Consider the following 13,929-nt stretch of genomic DNA (forward strand, 5'->3'; position numbering starts at 1 on the left):
CACCCAGCTGAGGCACCCCTCACCTTTCGTGACCTCCCAACCATGGCACAGGTGTAGTAGTGCCAGCACAGATGTAGTAGTGCCGATTGGGAGGTATACACAACAATTGTCCTGGGCAATTGGGATGAAGGGGATGTGATACTAGATGTTAATAGCACCCCTGTGCGCCTGCAAGGCTGTATGTGACCCTGGTTATGAAGTGATGTGTTACGCAATGCTCAGGCACCCCAAAACTGCAGTAAAACCGTGCACGCAACCCCTCGGTAGCCCATGTGCGTGGAATTAACCTCACGCAATACGCGGTGGCACCCAGGGACACAAAAATCACATACGCGTGGGACACGCAGGCGACTATGACCTCGAAAACGGGTAAGCGATACACAGGGGTACCTGCAGTGCGAAAAATAGCATGCGGGACTCACAGTCTGACTAACTAGCATGATAATGAAAAACACGCATAGCCAATACCCCCACCAAAAGAAGAGATACGTCCTTGATCCGCTGTGAAGAGTGAGGGCGCATGAAATAACCAGAAGTAGCAACACACGTGTCGATCTCCACGAAAAGCACATACAGCGAACTGATGGCCCCGCTCAACTTTAACCCGCTTAGGCACTTTCATGAATTACACACATTAACACGCAGACGTGCAGTTTTTTCACGTGCTGAATCACTATGCACCAGTGCCGAGGGAAACGCCAGTGTGCGTTACATCACATACGCGCTTACGCGCTAAGGGCCTTTCCTCGAATTACACGCTGACGTGCTGTTTATTTCATGTGCCAAGTCAGCAGACCATGCTTCTCCCCAGAAGCCAGAAGACCATTTTCCTGCCCCCCAGAGCCCTGAGCCAACTCCCACCAGCCGTCAGCTGCTGCCTGCCTGCCTGCTGGTCATATGCCCTGCTATTTGGTGCCTGCACATCAGCCATCTGCAGGGGTCCAGTTGCTGTGACCACCCCTGCTGGAACAGAAGACTTCCGACTCAAGTTCCATCACTCCACAGCCCAGCACCAGGACCCAGTTGCCCACCCACACCTGCCTCCGGGGTTGCCATGTTAGGGGAAACACCCCCAGACACTCCTGGCAACCCCCAGTCAGAGAGGCAGAGGGCTGCCAGCTTCACAGCAGGAGAGGTTGGCATCCTGGTGGAGCAAGTCCTGGTGCATTATGAGGCCCTCTACGGAAGAAGACGCGCCAATAAGGATGGATGGGAGAGCATCTGGCTGGACATTGTGGTTTCCATCAACGTGGAGGGGTTGGCAACCTGCGACCTACAACACTTCTGTAAGCGCTGGGACGACTTCAGGTCCAGGACCCACAGGAAGGCCCGGTGCCTCTTGGAAGCAGAGGATGCAGTGAGGCACCGGGTCCACCTTAGCACCGACGACATGAGGGTCCTGGAACACATTAACCCAGCGCTTCATCGCCAGGACCTCGAGAGGGAGACCGGTCCGGAGTCGAGCGGTAAGTGTCCATGCGTACTTATTGGACACAGTGCATGTTGAGGTGTGCCAGATATGTGCAGCTTGGACATATGTCTGAAAAGGGCCATGTATGGATGTGTATGTGCAGGGACATGACTGTGCTGCATGTGAGTCCTGTCATGTGTGATGCACATCAATGGTGTATGTGTTCCAAAGCATGATGCACAACTGCATGTGGATATGCACACATGTTAGTATTTCTGTGTATGTACTATGTCATGGTTGGGGTGTGACACATGGATGCTGATTCCACCTTCATTTACATGCACGGCATACATGTGCGTGTGTGTGTATCACATGTGTACGACAGTGATATGCCATGGATGCATGTGACACAGACATAGGAACCCGATTGGCAGATGTGACATAGTTGCCGATGATTGCACTGTGACAGGTGGTGGAGATGTACAGATGCATGTCTGTCTGTTGGCGTGTGTGCATGTGTTCGGCACTCCCCATGTTGCTTGTGATGTCATGCCAACCTTCGGATGTTGATGCTGGTGTGTGTGTATGGATGCTGCTGCCTGCTGCACGATTCCTGTCAATTTGTGCGTGTGTGTGGGTTCAAATGATATGAGTGTTGGGGAGTGTGATGCCATCTGTGATGTTTGACACTGCCACTCATGTGCAACTGTCACGTGTGTATCCGACCATTGTACAGTGCCCTGATGCCTGTGTTCTGTCTCTCCCTGTCTGCAGCATCAACTGATGAAGAGGGTGGAGACGGTGCTGTGGAGCACAGCGGCAGGGATCCCACCGCCAGCCGGAGACACAAGGCCCAGAGTGAGGAGTCTGGTGCCGCGTCCATGGCCACAGCTGCCGAGGGAAGGTCCAAGAGGCGGAGGTTGGAGGTGGACTCCTCGGCAGCAGTAGGGGCAGCTGAGCCCCCACAGGGGCCTATGGAGGAAGATGGCACGGAGTCATCCAGGTTTTTGGGTGTTCGGTTGAGGAGGAGGCCATGGAAGGCCCACGCACGGGGCCTGGAGGGGGGGATTCCACTGGTGCTAGTGGTGCAGTCCTGGGGCAGGGACAGGAGGCAGAACAGGCCACTGCAGAGCTGCCTGTGTGTAATCCTGTCCCCGATCCTGTGACTGCATCATCCTGCACAAGCAGGGATGCCTTCGTCCAGAACTGTTTTCAGGTAGGGGATGTGCGAACAACAATTGGCCTTCCTCTCCCTGCGGACGTGGCAATCCGTGACCGGATTGAGCCTGTCCTAGCTCGGGTGGCGTTGCGCCAACGTGGTATTCGGGATGACATGCAGAGTTGTCGTGAGGATAATGCATGTCATTTCGGATACCTCATTGACCGCGTCAGCCTACTAGGACAGGTCACCGGCGCTGGGTTCCTCCGTGTGCTGGATCTTCTAGCGACCCCCTCCTCAACTGAACCCCCAATGTGCCAGTCGTCCTCTGTGCCATCTTCCTGCCCAAGTATCACCTGGCCACCCTGTGGAGCTCCCCATGAGCCAGCGGCCAGTCTAGTGGAGGACACATCCCTGCTACAGTCGGGAGTCGGAGGTCCAGCAGGAGTGGCCACCCCACCAACTGGCCCCAGCAAGAGGAGGATGTGCAGGCATCGACAGGCAGGTCACATGCACGACAGCAGCAGGCTCAGGGTGGGAGCAATGAAGTCTCGGGGACATCAACATCACAGGGGCAGGCATCGCCCGGAGAGCAGGAGGTCCCTGGATTGGGAGTGTCTTCCGTGTGGCAGCGGTTGGGCCAGCAGATAGATGCGGAGCGGCAGCGGGCGGAGGAGGCACGGCTCACTATGGTCAGGGTGGAGAACTCCATGCGCAGGGCATTGAGGAGGGCTGAGTGCCTCGAGGCAACTCGCAGGGAGTTGGAGGAGGCCATGGTCGCATCCATGCGAGACCTCAAGGCCAGGGAAGAGGCCCGCCTCCGGAACTTCAACATGGAGTTCGATGATGCCCTGGCCCGAAACATCAAAAAGTGAGCCGTAGGACTTGCCCGCCATCTTTGTACATAGTTCTTTAGGGTTAGGTTTCCTTTGTTTTATCTTTTTTTTGGAGTTCATGGGCTTTGCTCCACTTTATGTATATTGTTTTTTATTCATAGGACTTTTTTGTAGGTTTCCTTTTGTTTAGGGATCATGGACCCTTTGGACTTGCATTGTATATACTTCAAGACTTGTACATACTTTCTTTTTTTTACAATTCCCATGGATCAATAGTTTTCTTTTTTTTATTATTTAATTCATATTGACATTGACGATGGACCACTTTTCTTTTTTCATGTCGTGGATTTTTGGTTTTCATTGGATTTTCCTTTTATTTGGAATTCCTTTCATTATTTATTAATTTGCAAGTTTGATTTTCATTATGTTATTTCATTATGTTTTTTAATACATTTCTTTTAACTTCATGATTGGTGTTGTGTACTATCATTGGTTTTGTGTATGTCTCAATGAACATTGCTTCAGTCATGTGTTGCCACTGTGTGCTCTGTTGTGCATTTATGCATGGCCATGGTGGTTCTTTTAAGACTCTCATGGCATGGGTAATTTGGGACTGGGTGCAGTGGATGGTTGCATGCTTGTACTGGTGGGCAGGGGGGATTTGGTTTGGCATCAGGGCCATGGGTCGTTTTTTTAGGACATGTTGTTTAGTGGGCCATGTGTCGAGGCCTGCTGGCAGGTGCCCGTCAATGGGGGTGGGTGGCCATGAGTCAGGGCCTGCTGGCAGGTGCTCGTCAATGGGGATTTGGGGGGACATGAGTCGGGGCCTGTTGGCAGGTGCCCGTCGATGGGGGAGGGTGGAGAGGGTTGGGGGGACATGAGTCGGCGCCTGCTGGCAGGTGCCTGTCAATGGGGGTGGGTGGGGCTGTGGGGGAACATGAGTCGGGGCCTGCTGGCAGGTGCCCGTCACTGGAGGTGGGGTGGCGGACATGGGTCGGGGCTCCCAAGTGCATGGTGCCATGTGGCCTGCCTGCGGGGTATGGTATGGGGTGAAGGGCTGGCTGCGGGGCATGGTATGGGGTGATGGGCTGCATGCGGGCCATGGACTGGGGTGATGGGCTGCCTGCGGGGCATGGACTGGGGTGATGGGCTGCCTGCAGGCATTGGACTGGGGTAATGGGCTGCCTACGGGGCATGGCCAGGGGTGTGGGGTGGTCCCTGTGGTGTGGGCTGCCTGCCGGGCATAGGGAGGGAGGGCACACCCGGAGGGCACACACTGCCAAATTGCGTGTGAAAGTCCATGTGCAACCCTGGAATACACATACCCAACTCGCACCAGGCCTATCACGTGTAAAACTCCCCGCGCACACCCGGAATGCACGTACCCCACTCGCACCAGGCCTATCACGTGTAAAACTCCCCACGCACCCCCGAAATACACGTACCCCACTTGCGCCAGGCCTATTGCGTGTAAAACTCCCCCCACACCGCCGGAATACACGTACCCCGCTCGCGCCAGAAAAATCACATGTGAAAGTCCACGCGCACCCCTGGAATACACGTACCCCGCTCGTGCCAGGCCGATCGCATGTAAAACTGCTCGCGCACTGCCGAATGCATGTACGCCACTCGCGCAAGGCCTATTGCGTGTAAAACTCCCCACGCACCCCGGAATACACGTACCCCACTCGTGCCAGTGAAATTGCATGTGAAAGTCCACATGCACCCCTGGAATACACGTACCCTGCCCGCGCAAGGCCTATCATGTGTAAAACTCCCCGCGCACTCCCGGAATACACGTACCCCGCTCGCACCAGCAAAATCGCGTGTGAAAGTCCACACACACCCCCGGAATACAGATACCCTGCTCGCACCAGCGAAATCGCGTGTGAAATACACCCCAGAATACATGCAGGCAGCCCATCGTACCCTCTGCCTGCCCCGCAGGCAGCCCATCACCCCAACCCATGCTCCGCAGGCAGTCCATCACCCCTGGGCATGCCCCGCAGGCAGCCCATCACCCCAGTCCATGTCCCGCAGGCATCTCATCACCCCAGTCCATGGCCCTCAGGCAGCCCATCACCCCAGTCCATGCCCCACAGGCAGCCCATCACCCCTGGGCATGCCCCGCAGGCAGCACATCACCCCAGTCCATGCCCTGCAGGCAGCCCATCACCCTAGTCCATGCCCCACAGGCAGCCCATCACCCCAGACCATGCCCCGCAGGCAGCCCATCACCCTACTCCATGGCCCACATGCAGCCCATCAACCCTGGGCATGCCCTGCAGGCAGCCCATCACCCCAGTCCATGCCCCGCAGGCAGCCCACACCACAGGGGGGACTTTTTCCCCGCATTTTACCTGACTCGAGCGGGGTACGCCTATTCCAAGTGGTGCGTGGGGAGTTTAACGTGCGATTTTGCAAGCGCAAGCCGGGTACGCATATTCGGAGGGGTGCGCTGGGAGTTTTACACGCGATTTCGCTGGCATGCGCAGTGTCCACGTATTCGGAGGGGTGCGCAGGGAGTTTTACACGCAATTTTGCTGGCACGAGCGGGGTATGCATATTCCGACCGGTGCGCAGGGAGTTTTACACGCGATTTCGCTGGCACGAGCGGGGTATGCATATTCCGAGGGGTGTGCAGGGAGTTTTACACACGATTTTGCTAGCGCGAGAGGGGTACGCATATTCGGAGGGGTGCGTGGGGATTTTTACACGCGATTTTGCTAGCGCGAGCGGTGTACACATATTCCGAGGGGTGCGCGGGGAGTTTTCCACATGATTTTGCTGGCGCGAGCAGGGAACGCATATTCCGAGGGGTGCGCAGGGAGTTTTACACACGATTTCACTGGCGCAAGCGGGGTATGCGTATTCCGAGGGCTGCGCTGGGAGTTTTACACATGATTTCGCTAGCGCGAGTGGGCTACGCGTATTCGATGGGGTGCGCAGGGAGTTTTACACACGATTTCGCTGGCGCGAGCAGGGAACGCATATTTTGACGGGTGCACGTGGAGTTTTTCATGCATTTTCGTGGTTGGGGGGCTATAAGCTGGTCCACTGGCCTTTGCGCCATGTACTGGATTTGGGCGATGTTTTTGGAGCACTGGGCGGGGTTGGGGGCGTAACTGGCGCTTCTGCAGGGTCACTGCGCCACTCTATGCCACAGCTGGTTATGGATGTAAGTATCCATGAATACGCTTGCACTAAAATGGGTTTTGGCGCACGCGGCTGGCGCAGACTGCCACACGCGCACTCTGTGCACCAGCTGCGTGCGCTACTTGTGTGCTAAATTCTATGAATTACCCCCTAGCCTCTTGCTCCCGAATCCCATCTAGCTACGGCTGTGTTATCAGTGTAAAAATGCCCTATGCTATTAAGCAAGTGAAGGGGAATTTATAAGTCTCAAAGCATTTCCACAATGCTGCTCTTGGAACACTATTGAAACTGCCTTCAAATCTAAAAACTGTAAACACATGTTTTGTTTCAGGCCTGGTGCATGTGTGTGAAAGATTAGATAGAGAGTGTTAAAGGGGTCATCGATAGAAACGATGCTTTTAAAAAAATCTAGTGTTTCACTTATTTAAAACATTCTTCGCCTCCACCCAGTCATTGAACCCATGGTGCAAAATCTTTCCAGGGATTCTGCAGGTACGTCAATTCACCTAAATGCCAGCAGTAGTGGACGTGAAATCACACGACCCTATACCTCTGATGACATCACAGGATGTAATGTCAGTTTTCCCGACCACAAGTGACATCGCGGGAAGGAATGGGCCACGACCATTCACCCCTTGACAAAACAGGAAGTGGCCTCACATAGTATTGTTCTTCAGTACACTAAAAACAAAAGGTTACCATATCACTCTAATATGAAATAAAAGATGATATGACAACAAATTCAACCCCTAGAAACTGAGTAAGAACTAGGAAAATCTACAGACATCCCCTGTTGGTATATGCAACAAGAAAAACCACAAATAGATTGTAGGAGGTTTTATATATTTACTGGTGTTGAAGCATTTCATTTGTTAGACGGTTCACACATATTGAGTGTGGCAAGGAACGCCGAGAGAGAGACCCTCATTCGTGTCCTCCCCTTTGGCTACATGCCACAAGAAGATTGAGCCAACATGATGAGCAAATACCTGCCACAAGCCCACATTCCTCACAAGCAATTGTGTATGGTCCATGGTGGTTGCCCGAATATGTGCTATGTTCCCAAATAAGACTGATCAACAGTAGTGCCCACCCCTATTATTCACTATGTTCCCAAATAAGAACATAATCATGTTGACTATAACGTCACTAATGATACTATAAGGAAACATGTCCAAGCTGGTTCTGCCAGTATACCAGTAGCCCCATATAATATACTCATGTTAGCTTTGCCATTAAAAATGCAATGCCATATTAAAAAAGCATGTCCAAACTGACTCCAATGTAGGCCAATCTCCACACACAAGAAAACGCATCATGCTTGCTTTATCATAGTTGAAAGGATAAAATGGCATGTGAAAGTAAGAAATGGCTAGATTGACTGTACCAATATGCCAGGACATTCACACTACATTCTAGGCATGGGCATCCACCAAGAACATTCTGACACAAACCCATGCATACACTTTGACCCACTAATCACTTATCCATACCCCTTCTCTCACACTCCGTTCTCTGTGCATGCGCCCACCCAGATAATTCACAGTCACATGCATACCCATCAAACACCCATACACCTTCCCAAATTTACTCACACTGCATTCTCACAAAAAACACCAACCTTTTGGAGTTTCTTCAAACAAAAGAGCATTGCTGAAATGTTTCACATGGATTTGAAAACAAAAATTGACAAAACCAAATGCTATGTACTCCTTTTTAAAATCTGGTCATGGGTGTATTCAGGTTACTGTTAATGTAGTCAAGCCACATTCGATGATCAGGTACCATGTGTTACTCCCAAGCCTGAGAGTTCCGTAACCATGCACTCTATGGTATTCACCTACTTCTCCTACTCTGGATCACCTTCAGGTTCATGATCTGTGGAAGGTCATTTCTCATCAATGTTCTTAAGTTGAAAGTGGTGTTGTTGGTTGTAAAGGCATTCTTACCATCCTCTCAGGGCAAGGGAGGTATTGCTCTATACAGACAACATGACTGCAATGCCCTATGGGAACAAGAAAAGGGGAACTCAATCCCTTTAGTTCTATGCTCTGCTAAGGAACTCAGGCGCTGTGTGAGTGCTCATGGTATAGCAGCATTGGTAACACACTTGATGGGTGTCAACACATTGGGGATTCCCCTACTAGACTCCTAACCCCACCCCTTAACAGTGGTAGCTGCAAAATCCGCCTGAAACCACCATCTTCAGAAGATGGAATTACCCACCATCACCCTATTTATGGCAACACTTGAAGGGCATCCTTTTTGCGTTGTGGATGGACAAGGTCGCTCTGTGCCTCTTGTCCATGCAGTTCCCAACTGGCCAAACAGAGCTTGATATGCTGACATCCCTCACCTGTCAGCTACCCCGCCTTTCTGATGATACTCCAGCGTTTACAGATTGCTCACATTCCAGTCTCAAATCTGCTCTTACATTGAGGTTTCCATTTCGAGAAGTGAGTTTACGTTGCAAAGTGCTCAGCTACACTTCTGTGTTCAATCCCTTGGAAATTGGTGGACTCTGCAATGCCCCCACTCCGAATTCGTCTACCTCTGCTCCATGTAAATAGAGAAAGGGAACACAAAATGAAAGTATGATCGTTGGCTGATACTACCTTTGATGACTTCATGCGTGCTGTGACTTTGGAGTATACGATGTAGTGCTGTCATTTCATTTGTATAGATTCAGGCACATCCTGAAATGCATACATTTTAAAATTTAAATCAACATCTTCTCTTCATGTACAGGTTAAGGAATACTTCTGAAAATGTAAAGTATGCATGTCTAAAGTTTAGGTGCATGCTTTGTACTACAGGCATAAACTGTTTTTGAAAAATTAACCGAGGAAGAAATGAAAAAATATAGTACCAAACCAACTTCGGAGCCACGCTTTGATCATCCTTAAGTGACCAACACTATTAATTAACACACGCGCTTTAATTTAAACTGTAGTCTCAAGATATGTCAGTGGGCCAAATAAGGATCCTTTTGCCAAAAGGGAATCAGTCTATTGGGGAGAGAACGTTTCCCTCTGTCCGAGGCAGAGAAACACTTGAATTATGTTGAACAGCTATTAACTAACCTTGCCTTAATTTAATCTCCATTCATCCTATGCCGGTTTAGCAATGCTTCTAATGAGGGTGAATGAACACATGTGACCCTGTGTCACTCCTGAGGATGGAAGTACGATGGAGCCGCCCTGCAGGGGGTGCATTATGAGGTAGTAGCCTTTCACGGAAGGACTGGCATTATTCAGTCAGTGGTAACATTCATGGGCAAGATGCCACTGCAAAACACACAATGGCGGTAAGGCCACAGAGGAACATGGCTGCATTGCGCATGACGACAGTACGGGCAATGCCGGTTTGAGTGTGACCGGTCTTACAGATAATGGCACTCAATATGGGCCTAATTACAAGTTTGGCGGCAGCCTTGCCGGTAAAACTGCGATTTTTTTCTGGCGCAAATGGCCAATTACTGGGTCATTACGGCCAACCGGACCCGGTAACTGCCCATTTGCGGGCACCGGAAAAAAATGCTCCCCATTCCCATTTGAGCCCCATACGGCTCAATGGTAATGGGGTAGTCGGATGCACCGGCACCATTCAGAATGCTGTCAGTGCATCTGCCATGCTCTGCTCACGAGTGCCGGTACGCCTGCCAGGCAAGTCTTGGCGAACAGCAAGGCAACATCTTTACACTGTTAGTACTTACTGTCAATTCATGGATATGCTGTTCCCTGGCTCAGTGGTGCTAAAGAAACTTAAATTCCAAGCCAAGCTAGAGCATGAGTACATTCATAAGTACAAGAGTTTGCAAGCAGGGTGTCGACAAAATAATAACGATGGACAAGTTGGTCAAAGGAAAATTCCAGGACAATTTCACGTACGTTCAGTGGTTCCTTGATACAAATTATGATGGAAAAGATGATGTCCCGGTGCCAGCCCGACAATGTCCGGAGACCACACAAGCACCCATTACAAGCACCCATTATTGCAGCACCTGTTCTCAGAAAACCCAATAAATCACTGACCTCCAGTGCAGATGGCAGTTTGGTGGGAGCCACAGAAGCAGAGACTGCAAACACATATCCTTCTCAAGCCTTAAAGAAAATGGCAAACCTTGCTCCACAGAGTAGGGCAGTAGCTACCCTGAGGAATGCAGTTGCTCTGACATCAGGCCCCATGTTAAATAACAAAGCATCAGTTAATAATGGAGGGGAGGAGTCTGCAGAGCTCAGGTGACAGATTAATGTGATGAAAGCAACCCTGGAAGACCTGGAGAAGGAGAAGGACTTCTATTTTGGGAAGCTGTCGAATATTGAGTTGATTTGTCAGCAGAATGAAGGCGAAACCGACCCAGTACTGCAAAATATAATAGAACGTCTCTATGCTACAGATGAAGGGTTTGTGGTAGCCGAAGAAAGGAGCCCTGCCAGAGGAGCAAGAGGAATATGAATGCCGCTTAAACCAGCATATCAATCATTGGAATGATTTGCCCCAATCATGTGCTTATCTGTAAAAAAAAAATATGTAACACACACAGAGCGCCTATCAACTGACTATTCCAGTGTGTCAATACTTTTTTTTAATCAAAAGGCAGAGAGCAGGGAGCAAGAGGGAGCATATAGTTGAAGGGGACAGTAAACGCTTTCCCACAAGTAAACGGTGGGAACGGATGCTGCCTACAAGGGTTAAAGTATTAACACCTTTCATGCATGGCTGACCTCCACTCCCCAACGTGCATTTGTACAGTACATTCCTTAATCCACAGTTTACCACATTCCTCACTCTGCACACGAACTTATGCACCCTTCCACTCACCCTACAGTACATGCACATACAGAGTACATACACAGACAAACATTACATAACTCTCTCTCTCTCTCTCTCTCTAAATAACCTTACATTTTGGAATATGTTGCTGCATCTCCTCCTCTGCAGGCATGACTCTGGCTTGCATGATCCAGCAAGAAAGGCACAAACTGCTCTGGTTCCTGTAATGCGCAGAAGAGCACAAGATCCCGAGCCATCCATGTCCTGGGGGGCCAGAGGGTTCGGCTGGTGGGGGGGATGGCAGTTGGTTTGAATTTCGACTGGTTTTTATCCAGGTTCAACTTAAGACTTCTTCATTTTTGACAATATAAATTAATAATTTGACCCACCCATTGTAAGAGACATTTCTTGATTTCATAAAAATAGGCTGTCCCAGGAAGGTTTAGTAACTGGTAGGAAGTTTTTAATTCTCCCTTGACTAAGGGACATAAGTAACATCATTTTAATTCACCCCCCACCCCATCGGAACTGAGAGGCTGAGTTAGCAAAAGCTGCCATTTATCGTGACTACCCCTGCCACAAGAAATGCTGTTTGTTATGTTGTAAGTGGGATATTGGGGGTCATCACGAGGTTGGAGGTAAGCAACAGTCCTTACCGGCATGGAGCAAATACTGTGTCTGTGTAGTAAAGAGCCCGCTAATAGAGGGCTATTATGAGTTTGTGTGCACAAGCTTTGCGCCATGCCAGTAACGACATTACCGCCATGCCGCTAAAGTCCAAAAAATGGCCCTTAGCGGCATCACGGAAAGCGCATACAGCTCTACCGGCATCAATGGACGTGGCATTAGCGGTGACCACTAATAGCGGTGCCCGTAAATAAGTGGAACCGGAAGTAGCGTCATCGCACAGGAACGGGAAAGAGCACGGCGGCCATCTTGAAAAACACAATCCATTGCCACCCTCACCACACCAGATCTGGATCCTTTTTCTGACCACATAAATCAACACACAGCACCAGCATCATGCCCAAGGCAGTAAAGAAAGGCACTTCTCGGCAGCGCAAACAGTGCTTCAATGAGGATGAACTCACGATGCTGGCCGAGACACTTGCAGACAATGCAAAGGTTGTTTTTGCAAACAGCCTCAAGAGGGATGTCCAAATTAAAAAGAAAGAGATCTGCAACTTGTTGCCCGGAAAGTCAGCGCCATAGGCAACACCCCTGTACCATCAAGGATGTTCGCAAGCGCTGGGATAACCTGCGCCTGAGAGTGAGGAACATTCTTTCCGCAAACCAGAGCCAGGCCATGGCTACTGGTGGAGGACCTAACTCACCCATAAAGCTAAGCCGGTAGAACGAGATCTGTGCCAGCACGATTGGCCTAGAGGCCATAGAAGGTGTGGGTGAGATGAAGCGTGGTGCCACCTCATCGGCGGAAGGAGGTGAGTGTCCTAAGAAAACACTGTAATGCTAAGTATGATGATAGTCCACCAATTTGTTTGTCCAAAGAGGCAATGCACAGCCCAATATATACACATTGACACATTGCTGCCTAGATGCCATCCGCAGCACCGACCCATGCACATGCATGCAGCATGGCAATGCCATACCTGACACACACCACACGAATATGAAAATGGCATAAGTCACACTGCACACAGGTCACAACAGAAAAGCATGTCACATAGCATACGCCCGCCCCAACATGAGTGATCCCGACGGATGCCTGCATGCTCCACCCATAAAGCAAGCAACATGATCATCAAAACTTCACTGCCTAATCCCCTCTAAAGTGTAGAAGAGCAATAATACAAATGTATGCATGATGTTTGTCAAACCATCACTCATGCTGTCCCCCTCTTGGTCCCCCACAGGCTCAGATCCTGACAGTGAGGCCCGGGAATCACCCCCACAGTCCTTCAACTTCAAAAGGACCAGACAAGCCACGACAGGCACTGAAGACAAAAACAGCTCAGGATGCCACGCCACTGGTGCCGCTAAGGCCCATTACCACAGTCCCGACAACACCTGTGACACCTGCACAGGAGACAGTGGGCGATGAGGCACAATCTGCAGAGAACAGCTCTGTTGGGGAGGAGGCAGCTACGGCACCCCAGACAGATGATGTTGTGCAGGGCCAGGGTGTGTGCCTGTCGAGGACGACTCCTCAGACCTTCCTGCAACACCAAGTCCTGCCCCATCCACCCAGGTCACACCTGTCGGTTTCTACCACAACACCACACCAGAGCAGTCTGGAGGGGAGTACGTACAAGGGAGCATGAGTCCCACAGAGGACCCACATGTATTTGGGGATGACACACATGCACCCTCCACCTCCACTGATGTGCAGGCGGGGGTGCAGCAGATGGGACAGGCAGCGCTGTGCCAGGAGGAGCTCACAGCCCTAGTGAGGCAGTTTGTCACAGACAGTGCCCAGGCAAGGCAGCAACACTGCTTCCCTGAGGCAGGCCATTGAGCAAGCACCACCAAGATCTGTGAGGAGGTGTCAGCACTGAGGCAGGTCCTCGCCCGCATTGCGTATTGTATGGAGACTGAGTGTCCGGCCCCCAGACTGGAGCAAGCGGCCACCT

At 50.8% G+C, this 13,929-nt stretch overlaps 1 pseudogene; it reads left to right on the forward strand.

Moving 5' to 3' along the window:
• Window positions 1-10,193: 10,193 nt before the first annotated feature.
• On the forward strand, window positions 10,194-11,084 carry LOC138467217 (microtubule-associated protein RP/EB family member 1-like; annotated as a pseudogene).
• Window positions 11,085-13,929: the final 2,845 nt, after the last annotated feature.

Source organism: Ambystoma mexicanum, chromosome 4q (genome assembly GCF_040938575.1).
Source record: "Ambystoma mexicanum isolate Mex_15411 chromosome 4q, UKY_AmexF1_1, whole genome shotgun sequence".
NCBI classification, from domain to species: Eukaryota; Metazoa; Chordata; class Amphibia; order Caudata; family Ambystomatidae; genus Ambystoma; species Ambystoma mexicanum.